General features: G+C 50.4%; 1 protein-coding gene across 1 annotated transcript in view; it reads left to right on the forward strand.

Moving 5' to 3' along the window:
• Positions 772–21701, forward strand: part of KSR1 (kinase suppressor of ras 1) — a 208612-nt gene continuing 187682 nt past the window's right edge. The window contains exon 1 of the mRNA XM_021067472.1: positions 772–1476. The gene's annotated coding sequence lies outside the window, so the exon portion shown is untranslated. The remainder of the gene's footprint in view (positions 1477–21701) is intronic.

Consider the following 21701-nt stretch of genomic DNA (forward strand, 5'->3'; position numbering starts at 1 on the left):
TTTGGGCAGCAGTGAAATGAGGGGAAGGTATTTCCATCAAAGGAAACAGCCAGTGTAAACACACAGAAGAAAGAAATAGCAAAGAGCAAGTAGTTGAGTCTTGCTAGAGCATGTGTGCAGGAGGTAGGAAGTGGAGAGAGGTGAGGCTGGACACACAGAACAATAGGCCAGCTAAGTGGCTTGGGTCGTGGTCCCAGGACTCCTGCCTCAGCATCAGCTACTAGGAGTTTGTTAAAAATGCACTGCTGTTGCCCCAGCCCTGACCTACTCTGGTGGGGGGCCTGGAGATCTGGGTTTTAACCAGCCCATGGGATTATTCTGATCTTCCGTCAAGTTTGAGCACTATTCCAGGGACAATGGGGAGCCACTAGGGGGCCGGGCTAGGCCGATGGAAAGATGACCTGCCGGTTCTTCAGGTTGGGGCGCCCCCATATGGCTTTACCCCATCGTCCTCCAGCCACCCCACCCGGCTGCCTCCAACTGCCCTCCCGCCCCCAGCTATCCCCCCCGGAGTGTGAGGCTTTCTGCTGGGTTGGGGTCAGGGGTCACGGAGGGGGCCCGCGCTGCTGCAGCCAGGCCCACATTCCTCTCACTTCCCGCCATTGTCCCGGGTTCCTGTGGCCGCGACTCCTCACTGGCCCGGCCGCCCTAAGGCCCCCGGGGGGTGATGACTCATTTCCTTTCTCCCGAGTGACATAATCCAGTGCCCAGCTCAGCAGACCTGGATCTCGGGCCGCTGGGAGCTTCCCGGCCGGCAGGGGGCGGCCGAGCCCGCCTTCCCCGGACGCGCGAGCAGAGCCGGAGCCCGCTTCCCTGGCCGCCCTCCACCCCCACCCCCGGGACCCCCTTCCCTGGCTGATGAGGAGCAGGGGAAGCAGAACAAGACCTCTGACCTTGCTCTTGCCTACCCTCTGCCCGAAATCAGACCCCGAACGGTCACAGATGGGGAAATCCGGACCTGGGAGAGGGGTGTGTTTTGACAAGGCAGAGCAGCCCATCCTGAGAGGCGCGGGACTGGAACTCAGCACTCTGGGCCCCCCAGGCCCGTGATTTTCCCTGCAGACACGCAGGTATTAATTTTTCCCTCCTCGCTGCCAACCTGCTCCCCCGTGATGTTTCCAGTACAAGGTTTGCAGACAATAATATTTCCCAGATTCGGATCATTTCTGGGCCCTGAAACAGTGTCACCCCCTGGAAGCTACAGAAGCTGAGGGCTCCACTTGCTTCCCAGGTGGAGCCTGAAGTTACTGGGTGGTGACCCAGCCCCAGCGTGGACTGAGCACCCAGCTGACTGGCTTTGCAAGGAGGTGTCCCTCTGCGCCCAGTGCCGGCCCCTCTGGATGGGTGCCTCTCTCCTCTGCTTTCCCTCCAGGCTCCCAGGAGGCAGGGAGACTCATTCCAGTAAAATACCTCCCCTTCCCCCCACGGCTGACGTGGCGAAAGGACGCAGGAAATGATGGTCATTATTATTACCAGGTAAGGTACCTTATCTTGTTGCCTCAATTTCCTCACCTGTAAACTGGGTGTATAATAACGTACAGAGTTATTGTGAGGATTAAATGAGTTCGGACTCAGAAGATGCTTATAGCAGAGCTTGGCGTCTGATAAGCACTAGAGACTCTTCCAGAATTTGGGCTCCATGAAGGCAGAGATTCTGTCTGTTGTCTTTCTTTGGGCACTGCTGTATCTCTAACATCTAGAAAACTGTCTGGTGAAAACTAGGAACCCAGGAAATACTTGTTGAATGAATTGAATGAATGAATGAATGAGTGAATTTTAGCCATTACTATTGCCTAGGCTGATTTTACTCTAGGATCTAGGCCTGTCAGAGCAGGCCTGAAGGATTAAAGGGGAAGATTTTTTTCTTTTTTGTAATTTATTTTATTGAGATATAGTTTATTTACGATGCTGTATTCATTTTTGCTGTACAGCAAAGTGATCGAGTTATATGTGTATATATTCTTTTTCACGTTCTTTTCCATTATGGTTTATCACAGGATATTCAGTGTAGTTCTCTGTGCTGTGTAGTAGGGCGTTGTCATTTATCCATTCTATATATAATAGTTCGCATCTGCTAGTCCCAACTTCCCAATTTCCCCCTCTCTACCCCTCCTTCCCCTCGGCAACCACAAATCTGTTCTCTATGTCTGTGAGTCTGTTTCTGTTTCGTGGATAAGTTCATTTGTGTCATTTTTGTGTGTGTATCATATTTTAGATTCTGTAGGGATTCCGGTTGTGGCATAATGGGTTAAGGATCTGGTATAGGTGTGATATAGGTCACAGCTGTGACTCTGATTCCATCTCTAGCCGAGGAATCCCATATACTGTGGGTACAATGGAAAAAAAAGATTCCAATATAATCGATATCGTATGGCATTTGTCTTTTTCTGACTTAGTACGAGACTCTCGAGGTCCATCCACGTTGCTGCAAATAGCATTATTTCATTCTTTTTAATGGCTGGTAGTATTCCATTGTATATACACACCACATCGTCATATCTCTTCCTCTGTTGATGGACATTTAGGTTGTTTCCATATCTTGGCTGCTGTAAACGATGCTGCTGTGTACATAGGGGTGCATGAATCTTTTTGAATTATAGTTTTATCTGGATATATGTCCAGGAGTAGGATGCTGGATCATATGGTGACGCTATTTTTAGTTTTTTAAGGAATCTTCATACTGTTTTCTGTAGTAGCTGCACCAGTTGTCATTCTGGAGGGGAATATTCGTGAGGGTCTCTTTGCACTAGGGCTTCTTGGGAAGAAGTCGTCCTAAGAAAAGACTTTTGAAGAACCTAAGTTCAAGGGTAGGGCAAGGGGAAAAGGTGATATGGGGGATTGGAATCCCAGGAGTGGACAATTTCATGAATGTACCAGAAGGCGCATCAGCACAGTTAATCTATGGTGGCTTTATGACAGTGTGGTGGCTTCATATCTCCCATGGACATTGAAGATTTGGTTTTTTGAAAAGTCAGCATTTTTATTTTTTTATTTTTTTTGTCTTTTGTCTTTTTGCCTTTTGTTGTTGTTGTTGTTGTTGCTATTTCTTGGGCCGCTCCCGCGGCATATGGAGGTTCCCAGGCTAGGGGTCGAATCAAGCTGTAGCCACCGGCCTACGCCAGAGCCACAGCAACGCAGGATCCGAGCCGCGTCTGCAACCTACACCACAGCTCACGGCAACGCCGGATCGTTAACCCACTGAGCAAGGGCAGGGATCGAACCCGCAACCTCATGGTTCCTAGTCGGATTCGTTAACCACTGCGCCACGACGGGAACTCCAAAAGTCAGCATTTTTAAAGTGGGTGGTTGAGTTTTGGGAAGCATGCCTCCAAGACGGAGCACCTGTGACACACCTGCAGGGCAGTCCTGGAAGGTCTGGCAAGAGCTGCTGGGAACAGAGCCAGAGAAAGCCAATTCCTGTTATGTGTGGCCCTGTTTCTGTCAAGGGACTGATGAGGGCTCGGAGGGCTTGAGCTAATACAATGTGGAAGGGGTAGCCTGTTAGGGCTGCCTTCTTGGGAAGGGCACTCCCTGTCCCTGGAGGTGTTCAAGCAAGAGCTGGACCTTGGGGGGTGGCAGGATGGGGTTTTACCTCCCGATCGGAGCTTGGGCTAGATGGACTTCAAGGTCACTGCTCTGAGGCACAAATAGCAAAGCAAAGGGCATCTCGAGACAGCCCATTCCCGGCCTTCCCTCCACCATGCCTAGGGACAGAGGCTCATGGGAATGGAGTTTGCGCCTGTGCATTCTGGGAAATGGTTCTGGATGGTCTGCACCCCCTTCTGAGCAGCAGGATAGCTCTGATCTCCCTAACCTCGCCGTCCCCCCTGGTGGCCTGGCTGTCCTCTGGTGAGATAGTGACTTGTAGTGAAAGGAGCCTCACAGGCTCTGGAGTCAGCTAGATCTGAGTTCATACCCCACCTCCACCCTTCCCTCAGCAAATCTTCTTGCGTCTCTGAAGCTCAGGTTCTTCAGCTATAAAAACAGAATGAAAACATTTCTTCTCAGAGTTGCTGCAAGATGGTGTGTATCAAATGCCTGGCACATATTAGGAGCTATTCTTGGGAGTACCTGCCATGGCAGTGGGTTAAGAGTCTGACTGCTGCGGTGTGGGTCACTGGAGAGGCATAGGTTCGATCCCAGGCTCAGCACAGAGGATTAAAGGATCTGGCGTTGCCGCAGCTGTGGCTTGGATTCGGTCCCTAGCCCAGGAACCTCCATATGGCACAGAGGTTGCCATTAAAAAAAAAAAGAAGGAGTTCCCATCATGGCTAAGTGGTTAACGACTCCGACTAGGAACCATGAGGTTGAGGGTTCGATCCCTGGCCTTGCTCAGTGGGTTAAGGATCTGGCATTGCCGTGAGCTGTGATGTAGGTTGCAGACACGGCTCGGATTCTGTGTTGCTGTGGCTGTGGTTTAGGCCAGCGGTTACAGCTCCGATTAGACCCCTAGCCTGGGAACCTCCATATGCTGCGGGAGCAGCCCTAGAAAAGTCAAAAAGACCAAAAAAGAAAAAAAAAAAAAAAAAAAAAAGGAAGAACAAGAGCCATTCTGTCTGACTTGGTTTAGTTCAGGGGCCAGGCTATGCCGTCCTGGGGAGAGACAAGAATATTCCTGAAACGAACGTTCCGTGTTGAGAGGGTCTTACAGATGACTTTTATAAAAGGCCTTTCACTTTTCCCTCCCCATCTGAACACTCTCTTTAACAGTGAATGCGACTGGAATATTATTGTCTGTAGGCAACGCCCTTAACTTCTCCTGTCCCAGTTCATTCATTTTTTTTTTTTTTTTTTTTTAATGGCCACGCCTGTAGCATACGGAAGTTCCCAGGCAAGGGGTTGAATCGAGCTGCAGCTGCAACCTAAACCACATCCTTTAACCCACTGTGCACCAGGCCTGAGATTGAACCATTGCCTTTGCATAGACCTAAACCGCTGCAATCAGATTCTTAACCCACTGGACCACAGTGGAAACTCCACTTTTTTCTTTTTTTTCTGGCCACCCCGTGGCATGTGGAATTCTCAGGTCAGGGATCAGATCTGAGCCACAGTTGTGACCTATGCTGGCAACTTCGGTAATGCCGGATCCCTAACCTACTGTGCCCAGCCAGGGATTGGACCTGCATCCTAGTGCTCCAGAGATGCCAATGATCCCCTTGTGCCACAGTGGGAACTCCTCCTCATTCTGCCCCCCTCTTTTCATTTTTGGCTGCCTTCATTCATTTTTAATATGAAGAAAGTGGGAAAGGGATTCTCAAACACTTGCTATCAGGTCCTGTAGACTTTCTTAGATGTGGGAGTACTTTGTAAACCATCTCAGCTTTGGTTTCCAAACTAGCTGCATTTTCCATGCTGGAAGCCAACCCCCTGCCTGGATTTCTTACATGCCAGGGCGGGTGGGAGGATGTGGGTGTTGGCATCTCACAAAACGCAGAACCTTAACTTCCCCATTTGCTTGCTTTGTGACATTGGGCAAGTATCTGAGTCATAATAGTTTGCTGTCCTCAAAATAAGGACTATAGGAGTTCCCGTCGTGGCGCAGTGGTTAATGAATCCAACTAGAAACCATGAGGTTGCGGGTTCGGTCCCTGCGCTTGCTCAGTGGGTTAAGGATCTGGCGTCGCCGTGAGCTGTGGTGTAGGTTGCAGACTCGGCTCGGATCCCATGTTGCTGTGGCTCTGGTGTAGGCTGGTGGCTACAGCTCCGATTGGACCCCTAGCCTGGGAACCTCTATATGCTGCCGGAGCGGCCCAAGAAATAGCAAAAAGACAAAAAAAAAAAAAAAAAATGACAATAACAGATCGTTGGCAGAGTTGCTGGGAAAGTTGAATGGGAATGCATATGCCAGGTGCTTGCCCTTGTATAGTATGCTTAATAAATAGTAATTAATATTTGCATAAAGCACTTAGATGGCTGCCTGGCACATGGTGAAGTGCTGTATAAATGTTTACTAAATAGCTAGCAATGTAGCTCAATTAAAACAGACGTGTCTAAATAGATAGGCACATGAAGACATATAGAAATAGCAGCAAGATCAAGGTCTTGCCTTCTGCACCTCCTGGTCTTCTGAAAATGTGTCCGCTAACCTCCTCACCTCCCCGTTCTGACCCCAACTTCCTCTGGCCGTGCCAGTGAAATTCAAGGTTTGGGGATTATAAAAGATGGTTCTCGTAGTTCTCTGGTGGCCTTGTGGGTTAAGGATCCGGTGTGATCAGTGCTGTGGCTTGGGTTACTGCTGTGGCTTAGGTTCGATCCCTGGCTTGGGAACTTTTGCATGCCACAGGCATGGCCAAAAAATAAAAGGCAGTTCTTATTCACAAAGAAGTTGAAGATCCTCAAAGAGACGACCTCTACGCTCCCTCCGGCTCAAGCCACTCATCCCGGCTGTCCTTGTTGGAGACCCTTCCTTTGCGGTAGCATCTTGTAAGACACTCACTCACATAAACTCTTATTTGCATTCTCCCAAAGGCCCCAGAAGGGGTGGTAGGGATCAAGGTTAGTCACTCGAGATCACAAAGGGAACTAGAGGGACATGAAAAGGGCTGGGATTTCCCCATCCAAGCCCCAGCCATCCAGCCGTGAGCCGTGAGGTCAAATCATAATAATCACTGCTCTTAATGGACGGTCCACACAAATTATCTAGGGTCAGTAGTCCCATTAAGTCAGCCTTAAATCCCCCATTTGGAGTTTCCGTTGTGGCGCAGTAGTTAACAAATCCAACTAGGAACCATGAGGTTTCAGGTACAATCCCTGGCCTTGCTCAGTAGGTTAAGGATCCGGCGTTGCCATGAGCTGTGGTGTAGGTTGCAGACTCAGCTTGGATCCTGAGTTGCTGTGGCTGTGGTGTAGGCTGGTGGCTACAGCTCCGATTAGACCCCTAACCTGGGAACCTCCATATGCCATGGGAGCGGCCCTAAAAAAGGGAGAGAGACAAAAAAAAAAAAAAAAAAAAATCCCCCATTTGACAGCTGAGGAAACTGAGGTCAGATGGGTCAAGTGACTCAGGGTCATGTAGCCAGTAGCTACCATGTGGGGGTCCAGACCCAGGTCACAGGACCGCCAAAGCCACTCCACTGGGGGATGAGGGAGTGAGACCTGGTGCTTCTTCAGGGTGGGGCCCAGGCCCGATTCCAGGACAAGAATATGAGTGAGGCGCAGTTGGGCCCAGGCGCTCACCTTCCGCAAACCTGCATCCTGCCTGTGCTCTGCCTCGGTGCCCTCAGAGACTTGAAGGGCCAGGTCAGACCAGCAGAACCACCTTCAGCTCTGTAAAGAGATTTGCTGTGGCCTTTGAGGTTATGTAATTAATCATCTAAACAGACTCTATAAAGCTGCCGCCCTCATGTCAGGTCCCGGAGCTCGGTGTCCGCAGGGCAGGCGTTTGGGACGGCAAGGCAGATGTAAAGCTCCGGTATTGAGGACAAGCTGGAACCTGAGAGGATGGACTGAGAGCCACACTAGTTCTTGCCTCTGACCTTGTCGGTAGAGGTTTCCTGCAGGAGAAGCTGACATTCTTTGTGGGTCGGCCAGGAGATAAATGATAACTTGTATACGTGCCTGCCTGTTCTTCTGGGCATGAACGTTTTTTCTTAAAGATATTTGTTAACGCAGTTATCTATTGCTGTGTAACAAATTACCTCCAAACCTAGCAGCTTAAAACAATCTAAGTTCATGATCGCACACAGTTTCTGTGGGTCAGGAATCTGGCCGTGCCTTTTCCGGGTGGTTCTGCCTCAGGATCTGTCGTGAGGTTATAGGAAGCTGTCAGCCAGGCCTGCAGTCAACTGAAGCCCTGACTGGGGCTGGCGGACCCACTTCCAAGGTGGGTCACTCTCATGGCTCTGGGCAGGAGGCTTCAGTTCCTTGTCACATGGACCTCTCCATAGGGAGGCTTGAGTGTCCTCTGGCATGTCACCTTGCTTCTCCCAGAGCAGGTGAGAAAGCAAAGCAGAAGCCATGATTTCTCTTATGACGTAGTCTTGGTCATCGAAAACCATCGCTTCGGCCATTTCTCTCACGTGTTAGAGTTCAGCCCTGTTCCGTGGGGAGAGGACTCTGAAAGTCAGGAAGTGGGGATTGCTGGGGCCATCTTGGAGGCTGGCTACCGTGAGGGTGTTGCTGGAATCGAGAGGCCCCAGGGAGATTCCCCAGGGTGCCCTGCCTTCCCAACTGTCCAGAGAGCGCTTGGAGTTCATGGAGAGTCTCCTGCATCCCAACTCGTCCTCAGAGCCCTCGGCACTATGCTGCCTGCCGCCACTTGGAGATCCAGGAAGCATCTCAAGCTAACATGCCCAACGCTGAACCTCTCACTTTCCCCCAAAGTGTCTCCTCTCATGCTTTTACCCGTCGCCCAAGTGACAATGCCATCCTTCCAGTTTCTCAGTCCCAAACTTTGAGTATCATCATTGTTTTCCACCTCCTTTGCCCTGTCCAGTTCATCAGGAAGGCTTGCTAGCTCTACTTTCAACCCGTGTCTGGGATCCACCTGCCTCTCAGCCCCTCTCCTGCTCTGGCCCTGACTGAGTCCCGTCTTCTCCTGGCTGGTCCCCCCACTTGTGCCCCACAGAGCCCGTCTCCCACACAGCAGCCAGAGTGACCCTCTGAAGACCACACGAGATCCTGTCTCTCCTCTGCTCAGAGCCCTACAAGGGCTCCTACTGACTCAGAGTGGCCTGCGAGGCCCTGCACCTTCTAGCCCCCGGGTCCCCGGCCTCCATGCCCTCACCCACCTCCTCCCTCCCCTTCCCCCGCTGCTCCAGCCACGTGGGCCTCCTCCGCACCCCGGGCCCTTTCCACTTTAGGACCTCTGCTGCGCTCAGGCTGGAACGCTTCCCTCAGAAACAGCCGGGGATCACGTCCTCACTTCCTCAGGTTTTATCTCAAAGGTCCCCTTCTCAGCAGGGCCTTCCCCCACCGCTGTTAAACCCAGCAACCCTCACACCTCCTACACACCCCGTCTGTCTGCCCTGACTTACTTTCTTCCACTGTATTCCCCGTCTCTTCCCTAGCTTACTTCTCGATTTGTTCACACTTCCCCCTCCAGAAGGTCCGCTCCGCCAGGGCTGGCATTATTGTCTGTTTTGTTCACTGTTGTGTCCCCAGAGCCTAGAGCAGTGGCTGGCAGGTGCTCAGAAAGTACTTGTTGAATGAATAGCAGATCTTCAAGAACAATTTTTGAATTTTGAGCATGATAACGGATAATGTTCTAACGCGCCAGCTGTGTGGCGTGAGAGGAGTTACCTCCCCTCTCTGAGCCTCGGACCAGACACAGCCTCATCCTCATGAATACGGTTGTCTTAGAGCGGGCTTGGGCTGTTTGAAGTTCTAGCTGCCGTGGCCCTGCCACTTGCTAGGATGAGACCGTGGGCAGATCACTTAACCTCTCTGCCCCTCTGTTAAATGAGGATAATTATAATAAACAGCTGAAGACATTGTTATCAAGATGACATGCGCTTAGGGACCAGCTACTTGGCACATAGTAGGTCCTCCCAGGGAGGAGGGTGCCTCCTCCAGCGAATTCCAAAAATCTTTCTGCTGGTCATGGGATGACTGTGTATCCAAAGCTCTTGGCCTCTGGGATTTTCCAGAACCTGGCTCAAGATCTGTTACGCTTGCCAGTATTTTTCCACAGTGAAAAACCAATCCCTCTGTGTTTTGTGCCCGAGAGTGGGGGAAAGTTGCAAAAAAGACTCCCAGGGTGGCCCTGTCCACGGAGGGACTGTGTCAGCAGACAGAGGAACTCAGAGGACACTTTACCTCACGTGACCGCATCACCCACACACTAAATGACTGAAATCACTCTTTATGTCTCGAGATGCTTTGGAGATAAGTTTGTCCAGAGGCTGCAACTGGCCGCCACATGATGGCTGGGGCTCAGGGACCTGCTTGTTCTGTTCGGCCTGCCCCTCATTTTGAAAACAACAGAATCGAAATGCTTGTAGACAGGTGGGAAGAGTCACGACCTGCAGACCCCCCCCCCCCCCCGCTACTGCCTCCCACCTGGCTGGCGGCACATCTCTGCTTTGTCGGCCTGGAGCCCTGAGCAGGCTGAGTGTGCACTTCGCAGGAGAGACGGCGGGAAGATGACTCCTTGGAAAATCATCTCAACCTCTTGCTACCAGGATTGTTTGGGATTCCTGTTCAGCCAGCAGTCAGCCACACAGTAGCCTGAGCATCTAAAACCTTGGAGTCATCCCCAGGCCCCTTCCCTTTGGTTCTTGACCTGCCCCCCAGTTTTTCATACTTCCCTCCTGGTCATGTCCATTTCAGCGTCATGGGAGGGGAGCCAGGCCACCTCTTTCCTCTGTCAAGAGCATCCTTTGTAGCCTGTTTAAGGCCCCTGGTCCTGTATCTGCCTCCTTTGAGAAGCTTTCCCTAACTGTCCCCCTGCCCTTCCTTGGTCCCCAGTCAGCCTGATCTGGCCCTTCTGCCTGGACAGATGCCTAACAGGGCCCTTTTCCCTCTAGATTGTACTGATTTCTCTTTTCTTTCCTTTCCTTTCCTTTTCTTTTCTTTTCTTTCTTTCTTGCTTTCTTGCTTTCCTTCCTTCCTTCCTTCCTTTCTTCCTTTTCTCTCTCTCTCCCTCTCTCTTTCTTTCTTTCTTCTTTTTTTTGGGGGGGTGGGTGCCACACCCATGGCATATGGAGGTTCCCAGGCTAGGGGTCTAATTGGAGCTATAGCTGCCGGCCCACACCACAGCCACAGCAACGCGGGATCCAAGCCACGTCTGTGACCTACACCACAGCTCAACGCTGGATCCTTAACCCCCTGAGCGAGGGCAGGGATTGAACCTGTGTCCTCCTGGTACTAGACAGATTCGTTTACACTGATCAAGGCGGTGGCAGATTCAGTGCCTGGTGAGGGTCTGCTTCCTGCTTCATGGACAATCATGTTTTTGTCCTTACGCAGTAGAGGGGGAGCGGGAGCTCTCTGGGGTCTCTGTTGTTAGGGCACTAATCCCTTTGATAGAGCTCTTCCTGATACCATCCCACTGGGGGTTAGGATTTTAACAGGTGGGGGGGCACAAACACTTAGTCTTGAACACCATCCTTTACCCTTCAGCAGGGAAGGGCTCCAACACCGCAAGTCTGGGCATGCTACGCTCCACCTCCTCCCCTTCAGTGCCTCCTCTCTGCTCTAATTCTGCACCTCAGGTCTTCAGCATGGCTCGTGGGGGCCCCTCCTCCATCCTTCCAGCCTCATCAGTGCAGCCCAGGCTCACCCCTCTCAAACCAGGCTGACCTGGGTTCCTCGAATGCCTCTGCGCTGGCTGGTTCCTTTCCCCTGAGCACTCCCCTACCCCACCCCAGTTACCATAGTAACCCCTCCTCAGCCTCCAGCCCCCAGCAGACACTTCCTCCAGAAGCCTTATCTAACCCTCTAAGTCAGGGTGAGCTGCTCCTGCTCTGTCCTGTGGCATTTGCATTCATCTCTATGGTAACCTTGTCATACACTATTTATAGTTGCTGGGACTTCACGAGACCAGTTCCTTTTTTTTTTCATATCATGTTTTTGGCCTTTTTTTAAGGGTGGCACCCCGGTATATGGAGATTCCCAGGCTAGGGGCCCAATCAGAGCTGTAGCCACTGGCCTACGCCAGAGCCACAGCAACTTGGGATCCGAGCCGCGTCTGTGACCTACACCACAGCTCACGGCAATGCCAGATCCTTAACCCACTCACTGAGCAAGGCCAGGGATCGAACCCGTGTCCTCATGGATATTGGTCGGATTCGTTAACCACTGAGCCATGACAGGAACCCCTTCATTTAATTTTTTACAATTAATTTTATTGAAGTCTAGTTGATTTACAATGTGCTAATTTCTGCTCTACACTCTACTGAGTGAGGCCAGGGAATGAACTTACATCCTTATGGATACTAGTCAGATTTGTTTCTGCTCCACCACAACAGGAACCCCCATTTGTGTCATATTTTAGATTCCAGATATGTGATATCATATAGTATTTGTCTTTCTCTCTTTTTTTTTTTTTTTTGTCTCTTTGCTATTTCTTGGGCCACTCCTGCAGCATATGGAGGTTCCCAGGCTAGGGGTCGAATCGGAGCTGTAGCCACTGGCCTATGCCAGAGCCACAGCAACATGGGATGCGAGCCGCGTCTGCAACCTACACCACAGCTCAAGGCAATGCCGCTGGATCGTTAACCCACTGAGCAGGGGCAGGGACTGAACCCGCAACCTCATGGTTCCTAGTCGGATTCGTTAACCACTGCGCCACGACGGGAACTCCTGTCTTTCTCTTTCTGACTTACTTCATTTAGAATGATGATCTCTTGGTCCATCCATGTTGCTGCAAATGGCATTATTTCATTCTTTTTTATGACTGAGTAGTGTTTCATTTTGTGGGTGTTCACATGTGCACGCACGCACGTGTGTGTGTGTGTGTGTGTGTGTGTGTGTGTGTGTGTGTGTATACCACATCTTCATCTAGTCATCTGTTGATGGACATTTAGGTTGTTTCCATGGTGAGATCAGTTTCCATGGTTGTTTCATGGTGATGTCATTGTCATCACTGGACTTTTACTGCCCAACCCTGGAGCATAGTAGGCCACCAATAGATATTGATAACTTAATTATTTAATTAATTGGAGGAGTCAGTTAATCCTTGAGGGAGAATATGGCCATTCTCCCTATTGCTGTAGGAGAAGGGCAGTAAGGAATAAGAAAAGATGATAAGATTAACTTTGCTGGGATAATAATGTTATGTAACACTTATGAAGAACTCTTATAAGCTTTAGATGCATCTAAACATATTTATTCATTCCACAAACATCTGAACATCTGCTCTGGGTCAGCTACTAAGAATACACATTTGAATATAAAAGTGCTTGTCCTCAAAAAGCTCATAATCTAGGAGTTCCCATCATGGCGCAGCAGAAATGAATGTGGTGTAGGCCGCAGATGTGGCTTGGATCTGCTGTGGCTGTGGCTGTGGCTGTGGCTGTGGCTGTGGCTGGCAGCTGTAGCTCCAATTAGACCCCTAGCCTGGGAACCTCCACATGCCACGGGTACAGCCCTAAAAAAGCCAAAAAAAAAAAAAGCTCGTGATCTAAACATCTAATTCTGTTGAGTCCTATGGCAACCTGTTGAAATGAGTATTATTTTAAAATTTTTTTTCTTAAAATACAGTTGATTTACAATTTTGTGGCCATTTCTACTGTACAGCAGAGTGACCCCATCATATGTATATATATATATATACACACACAGTCTTTTTCTCATATTATCTTCCATCATGGTCTATCCCAAGAGATTGGCTATAGTTCCCTGTGCTATACAGTAGGACCTCATTGCTTATCCATTCTGAATGTAATAGTTTGCATCTTTTTTTGTTTGTTTGTTTTTGAGCCTTTTAAGGGCTGCACCCATGTCATATGGAAGTTCTAGGCTAGGGGTTGAATCAGAGCTACAACTGCCGGCCTGTGCCACAGCCACAGCAATGCCAGATCCTAGCCACATCTGCGACCTACACCGCAGCTCACAGCAACGCCGGATCCTTAACCCACTGAGTGAGGCCAAGGATCAAACCCGCATCCCCACGGATACTAGTCGGGTTCGTTACTGCTGAGCCACAACGGGAACTCCAGTAGTTTGCATTTACTAACCCCATACTCCCCCTTGGCAACACAAGTCTGTTTGAAATGACTTATTCGTCTAAGTTTATTAGATGTTTTTGCTCCAAGTGACGCAGGACCCAACTGGGGACTTGAGCAAAAAAGGAAATGTACTAGGTAATGTGACTGAAAGGTCAAAGGGGGCAGATCTGGCTTCAGGTGGGGCTGGACTCTAGATTCAGTGACACCTCGGGGACCATGCTACCCTGGCTCTTGGTTCTTCCTGCCTCGAGGTTGGCATGGGATTGTTCTCTCACAGGCTCTGTCTGGCTGCAGGGTCACATCCTAGAGCTCTAAGCTGGGGAAGAGCAGAAGTCTCTTACTGGGAGCTCCCTCAAAAGCCCACCCACCTACCCCTCAGGTCACTGGGCCCATCCCTGTAACCCGAGGAGGGTGACACCCCTAGGGTTGAGGCTTCTACCCAAAGCTCCAAGCCTGTCCAAACAGCCCTTGGAAATGAGGTGTGAGCAGGGCAGGGGCAGGCCTTCTGGGTGAAAACACGGGGTGTTGCTGGAAGACACAGGCTGGAAGAGGCAGACAAAACTCTTTTCCAGCTTCTCTGCTTCAGGGCCAGGGACGCAAAGTGTACAGAGAGGTAGGTGACACCCCAGGTGACACTGCAGCTGTCTGGAGGAGTTAAGACTTGAATCCTGGTCTGCCGGGCTTTGGGCGGCTCTTTTCACAAAGCCACTCTGCCCCAGGGATGGCCTCACACACAGGAAGGGCTGTCCCTACTCAGAGGCCCTTCTTCTAAATCATAAGCTGTGGGGTTGTCCTTCCCATAAACCAGGATTTGGTTGCTGACTCTGTGAAAGGAAAGCCCTGCCCTCTTTGCCCTGAGAGTCTACCTCTATCTCTTCTCATTTAAGAAAAATTCCTCTCCCTCCCAGTCCTTCCAGCCCTTGCCAAAGACCCTCTGGCCCTCGGCGGAGCTGCTGCTTTACCAATGAGTTGAATTCGCAGGCGGCGGGGACCCAGAGTGTCTTGCAGAGCAATGTCTCGACCCGCCCAGCGTTCATTGCCAATGGTCAGGACAGGCCCTGGAGCTGCTGGCCTCCCCTCCTTCGCTTCCTCCTCTGCCTGCACTGCCATCCCTCCTGCCAGCTGGAGGACAGACAGACAGAGGAGCCAGGAAAAGCACAAGACAGTCTGGTGACCGAGCCCAAAGCAGGCTCCCATCTGGAGCTCTGTCCCTGAGCCTTCTCCATGGGGCCTTGCCCAGCCCTCCATCACCCTCGGAGCGAGGGCAGCCTACTCCCCGGGCACCGGTAATTTCTGTTCAGCTTCCTCTGCTGAATTGCTTTCTACCACATTTGGCAGAGGGCTAGATCCCAAATGATCTGTCTCCGGTCCTAAGCCCTGGTACCTGTGAATGTGACTTTATTTGGAAGGAGGCTCTTTGCTGATAGAATCAAATTAAGATGCGCTGATACTGGATTAGATCTGATCCAAAACACAGTGATGTGTATCCTTATAAGAAGAAGGGATTTGAATGTGGAGCCAGACACAGAGGGAAGACAGCGTGAAAACACAGACCTACGGGGAGGGACCCGTGAAGAGGGAGGCAGGAGTGGAGTGATGTGGATTGAGCACCGTGTCCTCATGACAGCCAGGGATTGAACCTGCGACCTCATGGTTCCTCGTTGGATTTGTTTCTGCTGCCCCACAGCGGGAACTCCAGGGACGCCATCTTTAAACATTTGAAGGTTGTCATGGGGACGCAATGCTCAATCTGGTCTGTGGGACAGGAACCTCTGGGGAGGCGTGAAACTGAGGAAGGGCAGGCCTGAGTCGAGAAAGAGCTTTCTATCTAGGAGACCTGGCCAGTGGTGGCAGGCCTTGCTGGTGGAGGTAATGAGCTCCCTGTGGCTAGAGGAGATGACAAAGAGGACTGACCAGTACTGGGAAAGTTGCCCACCACCCAGAGTGCCCATCTTCTATGACACGGCCAGGATTTAATCCTGAGCTGCCTGACTTCAAAGCCCGTTTTCTTAACTTCTAGCCTCAGCTTTTTTACCCATTAAATGGTGGAGACATCACAAAAAGTCAGTGTTTGAGGTCCTTTCTAGCTCTGAGGTTTTCTTAGAAAACTCTTCATGTTTTATTTTTTTTAGCTTAACAGGAGAGCTTTTAAATCTTTTTTTTTTTTTCTTTCTTTCTTTTTTTTTAGGGCCGCACCTGCGGCATATGGAGGTTCCCAGGCTAGGGGTTGAATCGGAGCCGTAGCCGTGGGCCTGCATGACAGCCACAGCAACGCTGAATCCTTAACCCACTGAGCGAGGCCAGGGATCAAACCCACATCTGCATGAATACTAGTCGGATTAGTTTCCGCTGCGCCACAGGGGAACTCCTGTTTGTTTTATTTTTTAGATTCTGTGTATAAGTGATAACAATATTTGTCATTCCCTGTCTGACATTTCACTCTAGGTCTTACCTCCTTTGGTTGTAGATGAATTGACCATAAATGCATGGGTTTATTTCTGGGCTCTCCTTCTGTTCCATTGATCTATGTGTCTGTTTTTGTGCCAATAACATACTGTTTTGATTACTATAGTTTTATAGTATAGTCTAAAGTCTGGTAGTATGATACCTCCAGTTTTGTTCTTTTTTCTCAAGATTTCTCTGGCAAATTTAGGTCTTTTGTGTTCCGTATAAATATTAGGATTATTTGTGAATTATCTAGTTCTATGGAAAATGTCATGGATATTTTATTTTATTTTATTTTATTTTATTTTGTCTTGTCTTTTTGCCTTTTGAGGGCCACTCCCGCGCCATATGGAGATTCCCAGGCTGGGGTCGAATTGGAGCTGTAGCCACTGGCCTATGCCAGAGCCACAGCAACGTGGGATCCGAGCTGCGTCTGCAGCCCACACCACAGCTCATGGCCACACCGGATCCTTAACCCACTGAGCAAGGCCAGGGATCAAACCTGCAACCTCATGGTTCCTAGTTGGATTCGTTAACCACTGAGCCATGATGGGAGCTCCCATGGGTATTTTTTTTTTTTTTTTTTTGTCTTTTTGCTATTTCTTGGGCCGCTCCCGTGGCATATGGAGGTTCCCAGGCTAGGGGTCCAATCGGAGCTGTAGCCACCGGCCTACGCCAGAGCCATAGCAACGTGGGATCCGAGCCGCGTCTGCAACCTACACCACAGTTCACGGCAACGCCAGATCGTTAACCCACTGAGCAAGGGCAGGGACCGAACCCGCAACCTCACGGTTCCTAGTCGGATTCGTTAACCACTGCGCCACGACGGGAACTCCCCCATGGGTATTTTAATAGGGATTGCTCTGGGTAGTATGGACATTTAACTCTGTAGATTGCTTTGGGTAGTATGGACATTTAAAAAAATATGAATTCTTCCAGTCCAGGAACACGGGCTGTCTTTCCATTTCTTTGTATCATCTTCAATCTCCTTTGTTAATGTTTTCTAGTTTTCAGAGTATAAGTCTTTTGTCTCCTTGGTTAAGTTTATTCCTAGGTATTTTCTTCTTTTCGACACAATTTTAGATGGGTTTGCTTTCTTGCTGTAAACTCTTCATGTTTAATTTATTTACTTATTTATTTTTCATTTCTGGCAGCCCCCGTGGCATATGGAGTTCAGAGGTCAGGGATCAAGATCTGAGCTGCAATTGCGACCTAAGCTGAAGCAGCAGCAGCAATGCCAGATCCTGAACCCACTTTGCCAGGTCAGGGATCTGAGTCCTAGCACTCCTAAGATGATGCACATCCTTTTGCATGATTGTGGGAACTCCTAAACTCTTCATGTTTTAGCATCTTCTAATTTCTTGCACAAATCATGGGGTGATTTCTCATCGTAGAAACTTAGATTATTGATTTTTAGATCTTTCTTTTTTGGGTAATATATGCATCCAGTGCTGTAGATTCCCCTCAGAGTACTGCTTTTGTTGTGTCTTACAAATATTGATAGTTCGTATTATCATTTTCATATAATTCAAAATATTTAAAATTTTCTCCAAAAGCTTCTTCTTTGACGTATGTGTTGTTTAGAGGTATGTTGTTTAATCTCCAGATACTTTGGAATTTTCCAGCTATCTTCCCATTATTGATTTCTAGTTCAATTACACTGTGGACTGAGGACATAACTGTAAAGGCACAGGATTATATCTTGGACCTTGTGCGTGTTTCATTGTAAGGGCTCTGGATGCTGTTATATTCTCAAAATGCGTTGATATTTTGTTTTATTAGGCTATCAACTTCAAACTCTGCTCTTTGGATGGCAGCCCAAATCTCAGCTCAGTTTTTTTTTTTTTTCCTTTCTGCTCAGCTGAAGTCATTTCCATGCACATGTGGTTCAGGAATCCATCAGAGTTTTGTTGTTTGGTTTTTTTTAAAGTTTGACCTATGGTACCTCTTTATTATTTTTTTAATGAATTTATTACATTTATAGTTGCACAATGATCATCACAATCCAATTTTATAGGATTTCCATCCCACCAATCAGAGTTTTGAACCGAGTTTATACACAGGATCTGAGGCTCCCCCTCTTTGGCTGAGGTTGCCCCCTTCACTTTCCAGTACCTGTGGTTGATCTGAAATTTGTCCTTTGGTTCTTCAAGCCAGAAAGACAGCAGGTTTTCTCTCTGGGCAGTGCTGGCTGTGGCCTTCTGTCAATATCAAAGCCATAAAGATGGTTAACTCCCCCCGGCTGTTGCCTTTTTCCAGAGTCTGCTTGCTTTTATTCTCTCTCCAGTGCTTTGAGGGTGTGTGTGTGTGTGTGTGTGTGTGTGTGTGTGTGTGTGTGTGTGTTTGTCCACAGTTTATCATCTACGGGAGGGTCAGTTCAGTAAGATCTCACTTGGTTACGCGGGAAGAGAAAACCCCAAAACCAGACATAGAGGAGTGTATCCCCAGCTGGCAGCCACTCAGCCAGCAAATCAAAGCATCGTATCAGACCCGGGCCTCACCTGCTCCAGCCCGTGTGCACTTTTCATTACACAGATCCGTTTTCCACCCCTATTCACCAGCCACGTCACAGACCTTCTTAATGTTCAAGTGACCACGGCGGGGCTTTCCAGGGTCTCTGACTTTCCCTTTGGAAAAAATCCGTCCAAGATAAGACGGGGATTTGACATATGTGGGTTTTCTTTTTTAAACATTTTCTGTCCAGAGGACAGAATAGTGACCAACATGCGTCAGCTTTCCAGTGTGAGCTTTCTGAGTTCCAGTCGCACCCCGACTTGCATGAGACCCTGGACAAGTCACTTCAGTTTCCTTAGCTGTAAAATGGGGGAAGCAATAGCCCTGACCTCAGGAGGTTGGGGTGAAGGCTAAATGAGATACTTCACGTCAAGGTCAAAGCTCAGTGCCTGAAGGACAGTGAGCACTTATCTATGGGACCTGCTAGAATTTTCCCCTACCCTGAGGGAGGGGTGGCCGCAGTGGGACACTGCCTGAGAAGGGCCTGAGCCCAGGGCACTGCTGGCATTCCTAGTCAGGCAGGGCTTCTGTCACTTTAGCCTGTGGCATGGTAAGCACGACGGCCTAGAGTAGGCTGAGTAGGTCCATGTTTGTGAGAAAAGACACCCAAACGCAGAAAGACGTAGCCCTCGCCTGAGCTTGGACGCAGAGCAGGGAGGTCAGGCCAGCTCCCCAAGCTCTGCTCCCTAAATCAGTGATGTTTGCACTCTGGGGAGATGCACGTTCCCCTCCCAGGCTGAGGTGCCTGCCCCCGGGGGTGGGCGCAGGAGAGCGGGAGCGGGAGGGCTTCTGGGAGGGCAGAGGCCCCAGAGGAGGGGGCTGGGAGCAGGAGAGACTGGGGAGGAGGTTTCCGTTTTACTCTCCTGCAGCGGGAGCGGAGTCTAGAAGCTGTACAGAGAGAGGCGGGAAATGGCTGAAGGAAGAAGGGCGGCCTGGCTGCAGGAGCAGGGCCTGGGAGTGGGAAGGCGGGTTGGCGGGGGGAAGCAAGTGAGTGGCTGTGCCCAGAGCTGGATTAGGCCTGGATGCAGGCCAGCAGGCAGCAGCCAGCCCCGTGGCTGCCAGCCCCTCTTGGGGAGTTGGCACCGCGTGGTGACAGGAAGGGAGAGCAGGGAAGGGTGCTGGGTGGGGGAGTGGGGCTTGGCCGCCCATCCCTGCCCTCCAGGCCCCTGCCAGGCATCGACCCCCGCCCATGGTGTGCCCTTTTATCTATCAAACTTAATTTTCTTTCTTTCTTTCTTTCTTTTTTTTCTTTTTTTGTCTTTTTCTAGGGCCGCATCCACGGCATATGGAGGTTCCCAGGCTAGGGGTCTAATCGGAGCTGTAGCCACCAGCCTACACCACAGCTCATGGCAACGCCAGATCCCTAACCCACTGAGCGAGGCCAGGGGTCGAACCTGCAACCTCATGGTTCCTAGTTGGATTCGTTAACCACTGAGCCATGACACGAGAACTCCATCAAACTTAATTTTCAAAAAGGGCTCTGCCTCGAAAGCTACTTAGGGTCTCTTTTTTGTAGAATAGGATCACGAGGTTCAGAGAGGTTAAATGGGGAGCTGAGGCCATGCAGCGTGTGGGCTTAGAGCTGAGCTCTCTTTGGCCTCCACTGGGTGTCTCTGCCATCCTGACCTGGGGCCTGGCCAGACCTGGGGAGGACAGGGACCACAGACCAAACCCTTCTGGGTCTTGTGGCTCTGCCCACCCTGGGCAGGCCCCCCCCCTGAAAACACTCTCTCGTCACTTACTTATCCATTCATCATTCCTGAGTTCTAGGCTGAGCACTGGGCCCTGGTGAGACTGCACTGAGCAAGCTGGTGGTGGTCCTACCCTCCCAGAGCTCGTAGGTGGGTGGGGTCCTTAAGGAGACACAGAGGGATTTGAAGTAAATTTTATTTATTTTTTAGATTTTTTTATTTTTATTTTTTTGTCTTTGTTGTTGTTGTTGTTGTTGTTGCTATTTCTTGGGCCGCTCCCGCGGCATATGGAGGTTCCCAGGCTAGGGGTTGAATCGGAGCTGTAGCCACCGGCCTACGCCAGAGCCACAGCAACGCGGGATCCGAGCCGCGTCTGCAGCCTACACCACAGCTCACGGCAACGCCGGATCCTTAACCCACTGAGCAAGGGCAGGAACCGAACCCGTAACCTCATGGTTCCTAGTCGGATTCGTTAACCACTGCGCCACGACGGGAACTCCCCTGAAGTAAATTTTAAATCCAGTCCTCCCCCCATCCCCAACTTACACACACACACAGTCCACCTGTTCCTTGAGTGTCATGAAACACTAACCCACTTGAGCCCACAGCCTGGGCCAAGCATGCCCCTGTTGCCAAGCCACCAGGGGGCGCTGTAAGGGCCCTGAGCAGGTTTCCTGAGCTCCAGCCCACAGGTGGTGGCAGGCCCTCCAGCTCTGTGCACTAAGCCCCGCAGGGATCTCTGGGATTTCTCCCACCTGAGCCTTGTGCTGGCCTCTCGGGCCACCATTTCTCTCCCCTCCTGCTCTAACTCTGTGGGGAGAACCTAGCTGCCTTCACGCTGCCAGGTCTTGATGTCACAAAGCTACCTGAAGGCAGTGTCTAACCCATACCCGTCAGGAGGCCCTAGATCAGGCCTGGGCCCCAGTTCTCAGCTGAGGACACATTTTCCCCTGTGAGCCTCCAGAGTCCTCATGGCAGAACCCTCTCCCCAGTCCAGCCCTCGCCCTCCCCGGCCCTGGCCTCAGGCTCAAGCTTGAGAGGCTGCTGCCCTGGTTAACAGGCCAGCTCCAGGTCAGGCAGTTTTGGTGGGGAGTCCTAGTCAGCTGAGCCTGAGGCCAAGGCTCTCTTCCTCAAGCCGCTGCCCTTTTCGGTGGCAAAGCTTAGAAGCCATGAAGGACAATGGGTTCAGCTCTGACCTTCAGTGGTCCAGGGATCCATGTGTGCAGGGAGGTGAAGGAAGACAGATGCAGCAGTTGAGGCCAGGTGTTGTGCTGTGGGAGCGCCTCAAACATTTTCTCAGTCCTGTTAGTGACTCTGGAGGGACTATCTTTGTTTTTTTCAAGGTAAGGAATGGAGACTCAGAAAGGCTGAGTAACTTGTTCAAGGGCACACAGCTAGGAAGTAGCAGATCTGGGATTCGAGCACCTGTGCTCCTGCCCCT

Source organism: Sus scrofa, chromosome 12, assembly GCF_000003025.6.
Source record: "Sus scrofa isolate TJ Tabasco breed Duroc chromosome 12, Sscrofa11.1, whole genome shotgun sequence".
NCBI lineage: Eukaryota > Metazoa > Chordata > Mammalia > Artiodactyla > Suidae > Sus > Sus scrofa.